At 36.7% G+C, this 13,622-nt stretch overlaps 1 protein-coding gene across 1 annotated transcript in view; it reads right to left on the bottom strand.

Moving 5' to 3' along the window:
* Positions 1–13,622, bottom strand: part of CMPK1 (cytidine/uridine monophosphate kinase 1) — a 29,291-nt gene that overhangs the window by 14,831 nt on the left and 838 nt on the right. The gene's annotated exons all lie outside the window — the stretch shown is intronic.

Below are 13,622 nucleotides of genomic sequence, written 5' to 3'. Positions count from 1 at the left end.
GAAAGATAAGTACCATATGATCTCACTTATTTGCGGATTCTAAAGAAAAGAATAAGTGAATGAACTAATCAGAAACAGTTTGGGAGACAATGAGGAAAAACTGAGGGTTGCTAGATGGGCGTGAGGGGTGGGGGGTGGGGGGGAGGGTGAGGGGATTGGAGGGCAGTCGGTGACCACAGGATGGCCACGGGGTTTGAAAATTAATCTGGGGAACGTAATTTGGTGGTTACCAGAGCGTAAGGGGGTTGGGGGGTGGGGGATGAGGGTGAGGGGGATCAAATGTATGGTGATGGAAGGGGAGCTGACTCTGGGTGGTGAACACACAGTGTGATTTATGGATGATGTGATACAGAATTGCACACCTGAAATCTATGTAATTTTACTAACAATTGTCACCCCAATAAATTAAAAATAAATTAATAAAAAAATAAAAAATAAAAAAATAAAAATGATTAATTGAAAAAATGTTTTAAAAGATCTTAATTATACCTAAATTTTTTTAAAAATCCTATTCAAAACAACAATAAAGACTTAAATTTAGAGATGTGTAAGAACTGTATGAAAAAACTGGAAACACTTAAAACCAGTATCATAAAAAGAAGGCATTCTGTGTTCCTGGAGAGAAAGATTCAGTATTGTAAATATTTAAATTTCCTACAAATTATAAATTTATTGCAACTTCAATCAAAATTCGATTGGGGTTAATTTTTTTTAATGAAACTTGGTGAGTTGATTCTCAACTTTATCAGAGAAAGTTAATGTGAGAGAATGGTCAAAACTGAAAATAATAGTAACAACTATAAATAGGAACTTGTCCTACCAGTCATAAATACTGTACTACCAGATATAAAATATTATAAAGCTATAGTAATTAAAACAGTTTGATACTGATATAAAAATAGAACAATGAAACTCAACATAGTCCAGAAACAGACCCAAGTATAAATGGGAATTCAATAAGTGATAGAATCGGCATTTCAAAATCAATGGAGAAAAGATGAACTATTTAATAAATGATACTTGTGCAACTGGCTACCCATCTGGGAAAAAATTAAAGTAGATCCCTGCACAATACTACATGCAAAAGTAAATTTCAGGTGAATTACAGTTCTAAATCAACGCAATACAATCAAAACACCCTATGATAGTTCTAGAGGAAAATAACCTTACGACAGGGAAAAGCATTCTAAAACAAGTACCGAAGCAGCTAAGAATTACGCTTGACCACATAAATAAAAAACTTTTGAACAAATAAATATATCATAAATATTATCAAATGACAAGCAATAGCCTGGAAGGAATTGTTTCACCATACAAACATGACAGAGTAATATACATTGTATATAAAGAGATGCTACTAACAAATAAAGAACAAAACTTGATACAAAAATGGGCAAAAGATAAGAACAAACAATTCCCATAAGAGAAAAAAGGACAGATGCTCAACCTCACTGGTAATCATGAAAATGCAAATTAAAACAATATGGTTCCGTTTTCCACCCATCAGATTGTTTAAAAAAAAGACTGCTATATCTGGCTATGGCAAGGATGGGGGATATGCGGGGGGAGAACGGGGCGGGGGAGTGGGACTAGCATCCTCATACTTTGTGGGAGTGTAAATTGGTCAGCCTTTTTGGAGGGCAATTTGGCACAGTCTATTGAAATTTAGGTTTACATACCCTTTAGATCAGTAATTCCATTTCTAGGAGTTGGGCTACTGAAATAGTTGCACATGTGCACAGATATACCGTGTTTCCCTGAAAATAAGCCCTAGCTGGACCCTCAGCTCTAATGCATCTTTTGGAGCAAAAATTAATATAAGACCCGGTCTTTTTTTAATATAATATAAAACCGGGTCTTACATAATATAAGACTGGGTGTAATATAACATAATACCGGGTATAATATAATATAATACTGGGTATAATATAATATAATATAAGACCGGGTCTTATATTAAGTTTTGCTCCAAAAGCCGCATTAGAGCTGATGGTCCGGCTATATCTTATTTCCGGGGAAACACGGTAAGTACATGAATGCTCACATCAGCACCATTTGTAAACAGAAAATCTAAATGCCCACCGATACAGGAATGACTAGACGATTGTACATATTATGAGTAAAGTAGAGCTATCTACATGTTATGATACAGAAAGCTTTCCAAGATACACTGTTAAGCAAAAAAAAACACAAGTCACAAAATAATAGGCAACGTATGTGCCTGCATATGTGCATGCATTATATCTGTGTATAAATACATCAAAAAGGATCAGAAAGGCACATACAAAAAAAAAGCTGATAAGTGATTACATAAGGAGTGTAGGCTGAGTTTGATTAAGGAGAACCACTTTTTACTTTATGTACTTTCAAACTGTTTGAATCTTTTACAATACACATTTAAACTTTTTAAAGCTTTAATTTAAAATGCACATATACTATCCACACATCTTTACGTGGCAAATACCACAAAGCAACATTAATGACTTAAATGATTTATTAATATCAAATGCTAAGAGAATAGCAAAATAAAATTCAAAGTAGCGTCACAGTAAGGATAAAGATCCCTATATAGAAAACATCGGATTTCACGAAAAAAGGGAAACAATACCTGCACAATCAAAAACTTACTTAAAACTTAAAAATAAATCACTGCAGAGAATAGCAGCAAAAATCAATTCAAATGTTTGGATAAAAATTTCTCTGGAAAGCCACCAGTATTCCTTAAACAAAGGAGAAACAAAAGTATAATACAGCAACTCAGAAACACACTGCGTGGGCATGAAGTCAAGACTTAGAGAAGGAGACAGAAAGCAGTCCAGCTTTATAGCCTAGAACCAGATGGAAATTTAGAGACACCCTCAGTTGGAGGATCCAAAAGGCACAGCAGCAAAGGTTTAAAAGGAAACATATTTCAATGAAGCCCTACTCTAGACACTAGAATTCAAAATTATAAGCAAGATCTTCTGGAAAAGGCACCTTCATGGCAAGGGCAATATACCCACACTACTTCTAGTCTTCAGAATAACCCCTTGGAGCACTTTCAGAACTTAACTGTGCCAAGCAACCTCTCTCAACTAATTTTTTAGAGAAAATTAATCTTGCTTAGAAACAAACAATTATCTTCATTTTTAGTTCATCAACCTGTGCTAATAGAAGAAAGCGTGAAAAAAATCATTATTTGGCTTTAAAAAGTATAACAGTACATTTATTTTTAATGGTATAAAATTTACCTTCATGAATTCATTTTGCTGAATCTAAAGTTAAAGTCACTGTAAGAATATACATTTTTGATGGGCACAGCCCAGCCTGGGATTTACTGTTGGCCACAGGTAACTGTACCCATTTATATGTAGAAGAGAATACTGTAAGAGAGCCCTGATCCTTGATTAGAGCCTAACTGCTTCATGTATGAGAAATGTCCTTCATTAAAAAGTTGTAACCTTATGGGAAAATTGTATGGAAAATTTTCTTTCCTGCCATGACTACACAACAGGAAGAATGCTGGAAACCATTCTGTGAAACAGGCAACTTCTGCCGTCCCACTAGTCTGACTTAATGCAGACCCAATTAAACTCTAGAATCAGTCAAGGAAGTAATAAGAATCTGTTACTCCCACTCTTCATTTCCATCTAAACGTTATCCCCTCTCTCTTTCATCCCCAACTCTCAGTCCCAGGCACAATACAGACACTTACCAGTTATACCTCTTTGGTAGCCTTGGATTCACTTAGTCTTTTAATCTCTGCACCATAGGCAACAGAAAGTATACAATGTGCTAGATATAAAGACTTCATCAAAATTAAAATCTTCTGTGCTTCCAAGGACATTACCAAGAAAATGAAAAGACAACCCACAGGATGGAGAAAATATCTGTAAGTCATATTTCTGGATAAGGGACTTGTACCTAAAATACATAAACAATTTTATAACTCAAAAATAAAAATATAAATAAACCAATTAAGAAATGAGCAAAGACAATTTTTTAAATGTGGGGGGGGGGGGAGAACAAAGGATCCAAACAGACATTTCTCCAAAGAAATACAAATGACCAGTAAACAGGAAAGTTGCTCAACATCATTAGTCATCAAGGAAATGCAGGTCAAAACCATAATAACATACCACTCTGCACCCATTAGGGTGGCCGTTTAAAACATAACAACAGATAAGAAGAGTTGGCCAGTGCACAGAGAAATTGGAACCTTCATACCCAGCAGGTGGGAATGAAAAATGGTGCTGCCACTTTGGAAGTCAGGCAATTCCTTTAAAGGTTAAACATTTTATCTTTATAACAACCCAGTGAAGTTGGCATTATTAGCTCTTTACAAATGAAGTTAAAGAATCAGAAGTTAAGCAATATAGCCATAGATTGTAGACTGAGATTCAAACAAACATCTCACTTCAAAGGTCTAATATCCCATTTCTTAAATATTTTTAATTAAAAAAACACATAAATGCACAATTTTTCTCTTATCTGGTCTACAAGTCCCACTACTAGAGCAACTTCTCTGAAATGCTGAGTTTCAATTCAGAAGGACAACCATTACAATATGATACTCCTATGTGACTCTGGGAGGTCTTCAGTGACAGCAGTCCTCTCCCATTAGCACCTAAACACAGTGTTTACATTAACTGAGTGTTGTCACTGAAACTTTAATCAAGCATAAATCAAGCAGATTTCAAAGGGAGTAAGAATAAGGGAAAAAACCGATATTGAAGAGGGCCTTTGAGCTAGGGTAGACTTAGGCAGAGGTGTCTAATTTTGATGGAGCTGGAATATATACACACATTCAGAGAAACCCCGCCCAGCCCAGCACACCCATGTAGTTGGATGTGTGTGTGTACTTAAATGCATGACTGAGCTGGCAGAAAATTAAAGGAGTAACTCAGATTTAGATAAATCAAGAAAACACAAATCCAGAGGAGTAAGTGCTAGAGTTGTGGCTGCCCCGAGGGATATTCCCTACCCCCAAATTACTGATGGCTCAGCCTGATTTGATGAGCCACAGAGTTGGGGGAAGGGACAAAGACTAGGGTCTAAATAGGACTAGAGGTCAGATCAAAGAGATTCACATAAAGTCTGGACCCCTGAAGGATGACATCTTCAGTGATTGAACTGGAAAAAAAGAAACCCACCATTCGGAGAAAACAGGAAAAATTCCTAACCACAGTCCATATTGATTAAAGAAACTTCTGAAAGATATACTTGAAGAAAAAAGAAAATTATTTCAGAAGGAAGATCTGAGAGGTACAAAAATAAATGGTGAATAAAGAAACTGGAATGCACGTGAGCTATTCTAAACAAACATCACCTCTTTGTTTTATGTAAAACATTAATGTATCATTTGTTGGAATTTTTAAAAAGCCAGTACAGAATTAAAATCCTGGAAAACAGAACAGGATAAAAAATAGAGTTAACTGTCCTAAGGTATTTGTATTGTTTGGAGAGAATAAAAATATTAATATTAGATTTAAGTTAAACAATGTGTGTGTTTAAAATTTCTAGGGTAGGGTAACCACTAAACACAGAGTGCACAACTTCCAAAGGGGGGGGTCTCAACTCAAAAGGGGGAGGGGGAGTAGGTAAAATTCACACAGAAAAATGGTATGACGATGATGATAACAATAGCTAACATTATATAGGACTTACCACATGCCAGGCACTGCTCTAAGTACTTTGCATACATTAGCTTATTTAATCCTCATGAAATCCCTATGAGGTAGATACTATATATTATTATTCCCATCTTATAGAAGAGGAAACTAAGGCATAGAGAGATTAAATGACTTGGCTAACATCACATAGTAGATGTTAGAGTGAGATTCAAACCCAGACAATCTGACTCTGGAATCTATATATTGCCTAACACACAATACATTGGTATGACACTTTAACATTCATTCGTGTCTTTTCAAGTCAATTTTTCTAGTAACTAAGAATGCCTACCATAGTGTAGCTATTTACACTACTCAACACATTTCCTTCATTGACCATTCAAGCATAGAACAGGCAAGGGGAGCAGGGTAAATGCTAACATATATGAAGTACCTGACATGTATTAGACACTGTGCCAGATATTTTATTTCATGAGTTCTCTTGGTTAATCCTCACAATCACCCTGCAAAGTAGATTAATATCCCAAATTTGCAGTGAAGAAACGAAAAATTTAAATAACTCACCAAGAGGCAGGAACACAGGTCTGACTGGCTTTTAAATCTGCTTACGAAATGTTCATTGACATTAATTTATGCCAGACATTGTGCTATGCACTAAAGATGTAAGAGTAAATTTAGAAATCCAGAGTTTTCACCCTTATGGAGTTTATGGTCTAATGGGGGAGTCTTTTGGGTTTGGTTCCTGGACCAAATTCCAATGTGGAGGATGGTTCCCCCCAACACCAATAAACAATTCTCAGATACCAGCAGCGTGTCCAAGAATTCAACTCAGTTATGACACTGTCTACCCAGGGATGGCATCAGATTCCACAGGTAAAAGGTTCAGTTCTATGACTGTGACTGTCCCCCGACCCCACTTCAGACACCAGTTGAAAGTCCAGGATGTAATGTGTGTACTTCTGACCGACTGGCTATAAATCAGAGGTTCCCACTACCATCTTCTTGGGTTCAATTAATTTGCCAGAATGGCTCAGAGAACTCAGAGAAACATTTTACTTACTAGATCACCACTTTATTGTAAATAGATATAACTCAGAACAGCCAGATGGAAAAGATGCTTAGGGCAAGGTATGGGGAAAGGGAGGGGAGCTTCCATGCTCTCCAGGCTGTGCCTCTCTCCATGAATCGCCATGTGTTCACTAACCTGGAAGCTCTCCAAACCCAGTCCTCTTGGGTTTTTATGGAGGCTTCATTACATCGTCATGATTGATTAAATCACTGACCATTGGTGACTGATTCAACCACCAGATCCTCTCCTCTGCAGGCGTGGGGGTGGGACTGAAAGTTCCAACCCCCTAATCACACGGTTGGTTCTCCTGGCAAGCAAACCCCTTCCTATGGTGGGGTCCAAAAAGCACCTCATTAACATAAAAAGAAACACTTCTGTCACTCTCATCAGGAAATGTCAAGGGTTTTGGGAGCTGTGGGTCAGGAACTGTGGATGAAGACCAAATACAGTCATGCTTAAATACAGCCACTGAACTATAGGGGTACATGCTGAGAAATGTTTCATGGGGATCCGTTCTGAGAAATGCCTCGTTAGTGATTTCGTCATTGTGTGAACATCACAGAGAGCACTTACACACCTAGCTGGTACAGCCCACTGCACGGCTGGACTGTACGGCACAGCCTACTGCTCCTAAGCTACAAGCCTGGACAGCATGTTACCGTACTGAATACTGTAGGCAACTGTAACACAATGGTAAATATGTGTGTATCTAAACGTACCTAAACAGGAAAAGGAAAAGCTACAGTAAAAATACAGTGTAAAAGGTAAAAACCAGCACACCTGTATAGGGCACTTCCCATGAATGGAGCCTGCAGGCCCGGAAGTTGCTCTGGGTGAGTCAGTGAGTGTGCAGGCCGAGGACATGACTGTCCACTGCTGTCCACTTTATAAACACTGTACACTTAGGCTACAGTAAATTTGCAAAGCAACATGAGGTTAAATCAAGCACAAAAGATGTGCTAAACACGATATGTAGGAGGCTGCTGCTGGCATAACACAGCATACTGCTTTACAGCAAGCCCTTTCTTATATAAGTAAAAATATTATACTCTAAAATAACAATAAAAAGTATAGGATAGTAAATACATAAACCAGTAACACAGTCATTTATTATCATTACCAAATATTATACACTGGCTGCACAGGTTTGTTCAGATCCGTATCACCACAAACATGTGAGCCAGGACTGCTACGTCACCAGGCAATAGGAATTTTTCAGCTCCATTATAATCTTATGGGACCACCATCATATATGTGGTGTTATTGACTGAGCTGTCGTTATGTACACATGACTATATAAATGAGAAATATTTGGTCATCTGAATGACCAAATATATATTTTTCTTATAAAGCACAATATCACAGAGAGATGATCAAACAATCATAAAAATAAAGGTGAATTACAAACTGATAAATGTGATGAAGTGCTCTGAGAGCACATAGTAGAGAAATCTGACCTTGTCTAAACATGTGAGGGCCAGTTTCACTGAAGAAACAACACTGAAACTCACGGTTCCCAAACTGTATGTCAAAGTGCCTGGAGCACAGTCCTAAGTTTAAATTTCTAATGAGAACAATTTGTGATGTCTGTTAGGTATCCTGTGAACTAGCAGCTCAGGGTAGTTCACAGTTTCAACTTTAGATCATGGCACATTCCTTTTGGAAGACGTTATCTTTGTGATGCTAATGGCACCATGAACTAAGAACTTTGGGAATCTTTGTATTAAGCTGAGATCTGAAGGATAAGTAGGTTTTTCAAACACCATGCAGTAGAAGAACAAAACACAGGAAAGACAAGGTCCCCACCCTTGAAGACATTACAATTTAGTTAGGGAGGCAAAACTAAAAGATAACAAGTTTTAAAACAATTTCATGTTAAACTTTAATATTTACAGAAACCTTTCATATCTTTTCTCATGAGCTTCTATTAAGTGTGTGCCTATCCCCACTCTAAATTGAGAGCCCTAGAAGCCGACATCCCTGCAGACCGGAGTGTTCTCCACTCTCCCACATCTCCCAGCTGCTTCTTTCCTACTGTCCTTCAAAATTGAGCTCATAAATATCACCTTCCCTGGGAAGAATTCCCTGACCCGCTGGTCGGAAATTTAAATGTCCCTTATCCAAACAGTGTATTTTTATCATAGGACTTACCACTAGACCCTGCAGTAGTCAGTGATTAACTTCTTGTCTCCCCACTCACCCTAAACTTCTGACAGCAAAGTCTGTGCCTTATTCATCTCAACAACTACCGTGTTTCCCCGAAAATAAGACCCAGCCGGCCCATTAGCTCTAATGCGTCTTTTGGAGCAAAAATTAATAAGACCCGGTATTATATTTTATTATTTATATTATATTATACTCGGTCTTATTAATATAAGACTGGGTCTAATATAAGACTGGGTATAATAATAATACAATATAATATAATATAATACCAAGTCTTATATTAATTTTTGCTCCAAAAGAAGCATTAGAGCTGATGGACCAGCTAGGTCTTATTTTGGGGGAAACACAGTATTACAGTGCCGAGCACTCAAAAATGTTTCCTGAATAAATGACAAATGCAGGGGAAAATTTTTTTTAAGTCTAATTATGCCATTTCACCTTAATGGGTTTCTAGGAAACAACGAGAAATTTACGCAGAAAAACTTTAGATTTACAAATTTGTCAAAATGAAAATGATTGATAATCATCCAGTGCTGGTAAAGAATCATACACTGCTGACAGAAATAGAACAAGAACGGGGGCGGCCTGGTGGCTCAGGCAGTTGGAGCTCCATGCTCCATGCTCCTAACTCCGAAGGCTGCCAGTTCGATTCCCACATGGGCCAGTGGGCTCTCAACCACAAGGCTGCCAGTTCAATTCCTAGAGTCCCACAAGGGATGGTGGGCTGCGCTCCCTGCAACTAGCAATGACAACTGGACTTGAAGCTGAACAGCACCCTCCACAACTAAGATTTAAAGGACAACAGCTTGACTTGGAAAAAAGTCCTGGAAGTACACATTGTTCCCCAATAAAATCTTTTTAAAAAAAGAAAAGAAAAAGAAATAGAACAAGAATAATGTTTTTGAAAAGTAATCTGACAATTACCAATTAAAAATGCTCCCATACTCAGATTCAGCAATCCTATGTAGGGATTCAGAGCAAGTCACCCTAAGGTGTGCCTCTGTGGTATGCAGATTATTTTGAGCTAAAGCCAACCGAGACCTACGTTTAGGAACACACCTACTTTTAGGAACATCACTTATAAAATAAAGTATCCATATGCAATGTTATATTTACAAGAAAGTTTACTGAAGCACTGTTTGCAGTAGCAAAGTAATTCCTGGAAACTAAGCTAAATGTCCATCAATAGGGGAATGGTACAACCATGCTATGTAACATCCATATTATAGAAGATTCTGCAGCTACTAATAAGAATGAATTAAATCTATATGTAAAGACCTGAGAGGATATCCATGATACATTCAGTAGAAAACAGATAATCCCATTTGGAGATGAAAAAGAATTTTTGCATTTTCATTTGTAAGAATATTAGGAAAGAGAGAGGGGAAAGAAGTTAATACCAGAGAGTTACTTCTAGTGACCTCAGGATTAGAGAAGATTAAATTTTTCCCAATAAGTTTGCAACTTTTGTAACTTAAAATATAGAAAGGCAAAAAAAATGAGGAAGGTTTCAAAAGTAAGGATAGTAACATCCAAATATAATCTACCCTCCTCCAATTTCTTAACAAAAAAAATGATATCATAACCTTTAATGATATGGTAGTGCTTCAGAAGTCAAGAATTCTGTGGACTATCTCTTTTACAGATAATTTAAGCTTTCTTTTTTTATTAAAACAAACAAACACACAATCTCTTACTCCACCCTATACCATCCAAAGGAGAGAGAAAGGCCTATTCTTATAAAATGTTCAGTGGATCGTCCTATCTAGTTTCTTCCATGAGCGGTAATCTGCTTCGTGGATTTGTAATTAGGAGCTCAACAGATTATCACAACCATACCATTTATTCAATGAGAGTAAACAGAAGAATTTGAGCAAGAAATTCTTGAAAAATTTGAGTAAGACACAGCTAGGTCTCAAACACTTCTGTCCTGAAAATTGGGAGAGCTACTACTTGGGCGCCCCCTGGGGATCAAATGTAATTTTTTTTTTTGACATCTTTAGGACAAACTAGTGTTCTCTAAAAATATTCATTCAAAGAATTATTAAGCACCTACTATGTTCCAGGCACAATGTTCAACACTTGAGACACAACGATAAGTAAAATCAAGTTTCTGATTTCTACATGTTTCAAGTTTCAAGTCTGTGTCACCAAAAACTTTCTAACTAAGCACAGTAGGTAGGATGGCCAAAGTATGAGTTACCCATACCCTGAAGGTAGTTATGACACAGAAATGATAAGAATGCTTTTTGGGTGCTATAGAAAGCAATCTGGAATGGATATAAGCTTTAGCATAATTTGTTTACGTAAGCAAAATGTTCACCATCTTTAAAAGTGAAGATGTTTAAATATCGCTTCCAGCTAGCACATGCAAAATTATAGCTGTTATTCTCAAAGACAAGTTTAGGTTACAGCATCATGTTTTTTCTTGGGCCAAAACAATATAAAGAAAGCATAATTTTAAAAATTCAAAAATGATGCAGTGTCCCCATCATGATTTTTTAGTAACAAGTTATTCCACAATAATTCCACTCTGAACACTGAATTCTAACAAAGGATTGCACTGGGTTTAGAAAATGGCTAATTTTCAAAAACAAACTGAGTATGAGAGGACACAAAATAGAAACAAAGTAAAACAAAACTGCAAATGACTACTACAAATAAATGAGCAAAGTCAACCTTAAAACCCCCCTCAAACCTTTCCTTCTCAGTTCAGAACACTTTCAGAAAGATACTGTATCAGATTTGCCTTTTCTTCCTCAAGGTCTGGGAGAGCAAGCAGCAGGGTAGAATTGCCTCCAGAAAGAAAAACAAGTACCATCTTCCATCCAAGTCCACCCTCATTCCTAAAAGCAGTGCCCCAGGATATTAGAAGGCAAGGTAGTCTCAGATTCTATAGCCAGGACCCTAAGAAGTTCTTATGGCAGACAGAGTTGGAAATCAATGTAATTTTCCCAAGGAAACAATTCTATTTCAGACACATTTCAGGTACCCTGGTGAGCTAAATTAGCAATGGCATGACAGTTGGGAAATTTAACCTTGATTTATACAACTTTTTCCCTATAGAAAAAAAATTTAGTTCCAAAAATTACAGTCTTTTGAGATTCAGCTAATGTTTGCCTGTATAATCCTGAGTCAAAACACAAGAGACTCACAAAGGAAAAAACCCTCCAACTTAACTGACCATGGACACGCCATTGCTTATTTAGTCAACTAGGGGGTAACAATTGCTAAATTACAAACTATTTAGAATTTGTAGATATCAAGTTAATGTTTATGGTAACTGGAATCGTGAGTTAACTATTTTCATGAAAGATTGCAGTTTAAAACAGTTTAAGCTCATATAATCGCTGAAATCTTAGAGAATAAGAATACATTATAGAACACATCATACCTCATCATGGAAATCTAATAGATAATAACATGTTTATTAGGTTGGTGCATAACTAATTACGGTTTTTGCAATTATTAACCTTTTAAACCGCAATTACTTTTGTACCAACCTAATAAAATATTATCAGCCATTACTGAACAAAGAATAAAACTAGTTACAGAATGTGTAGATTATTTTTAATCCAGTAGAATAATATGGGTACTGTTAGCTTGGGTGTGGACATTTAAAGCCACGTTATGATTCAGAAACAAAATATTTAAATGCATTCGAATATAACAGTCATAAACCAATTTTTAAAAATACTACTTCAAAGTAAAAATAACCAATCTCATAAATTAAGAACAGGAAGTCTAAAATAGAGAAAAAAATTACTTGCATCTATGTGTGCCAGATTTTACTTCATTTAATATTCACAAATACCATACTAGATAGGTAATATTTCTCCCTTTTTACAGAGAAACTCAAGCTAAAAGTAACAACTTCTCTAGGACTAAAGAAACAGTAAATGGTAGACTTATGGTTTGAACCCAGATCTGTTTGACTCTAAAGTCTTGCTCCTTCCTCTATCATGCTATTTACATATGAGTCATTTTCTGTACAACAAACAAAAACTTGGAATCATCCAACTGTCACTTGTCTTTTAAAAAGTGAAAAGAACCAACAAAAATGAGTTGAAAAACATTTACTTATTTTTGGTTGAATTAGTTCCACTTTTTGCCCTAAAAATGATCAATAATGATAACTACAGCTGTAGAACACATAGTGAAGTAGATGTTACCATCTGACTTTTTCTGAATGCTCTTTAGAGAACAAAATATAAGACAGGAGTGGATTGTATGAATAAAGGAGAGAAGTAAAAGCCCAAAGCAAATATAAGCCACATAATGCAAAAGAGGGAATTATTTTAGAAATTCTGGGTCAAAACTTTTTGGTGACCCAGTTTCCCAGGGATTCTTTGGGTGTCTTACAGCACCACTGGTCACCTCTTCTGTTCCTACATATCTTGTTTTCCTTTTCTCCCTAATTTTCCCCATATGCTCCAATAAGCATTTCTCCTCAGTGTCACTGCAGATAACCAAGAATATATTTGAAAATTGTGAACAGAATTGAATTGGTAACCTTGTCACTCCTTGAAGCAAAAAAAAGTAACACAATTTCAGAGTTGGGAAGTATTTTATATTGAGTTTAAAACTGGGTGCACAGCCTCTTCTTATATTCTAGAGGGGGCAACTGAGACTCGGAGAGAGGAAGTGACTTAGGCATGAACAAAGCGTGAGTTGGCAGCAGGGCCAGAGGTTGAAGCCTGACCTCAGTAACCGGCTCTACGGCTTTTACAACCACACAAACTTAGGCTGCGCCTCAGTACTGGTGCTACCTTGAA

This window comes from Rhinolophus ferrumequinum, chromosome 9, assembly GCF_004115265.2.
Source record: "Rhinolophus ferrumequinum isolate MPI-CBG mRhiFer1 chromosome 9, mRhiFer1_v1.p, whole genome shotgun sequence".
Lineage (NCBI taxonomy): Eukaryota > Metazoa > Chordata > Mammalia > Chiroptera > Rhinolophidae > Rhinolophus > Rhinolophus ferrumequinum.
This window is presented reverse-complemented; position numbering and strand designations above follow the sequence as displayed.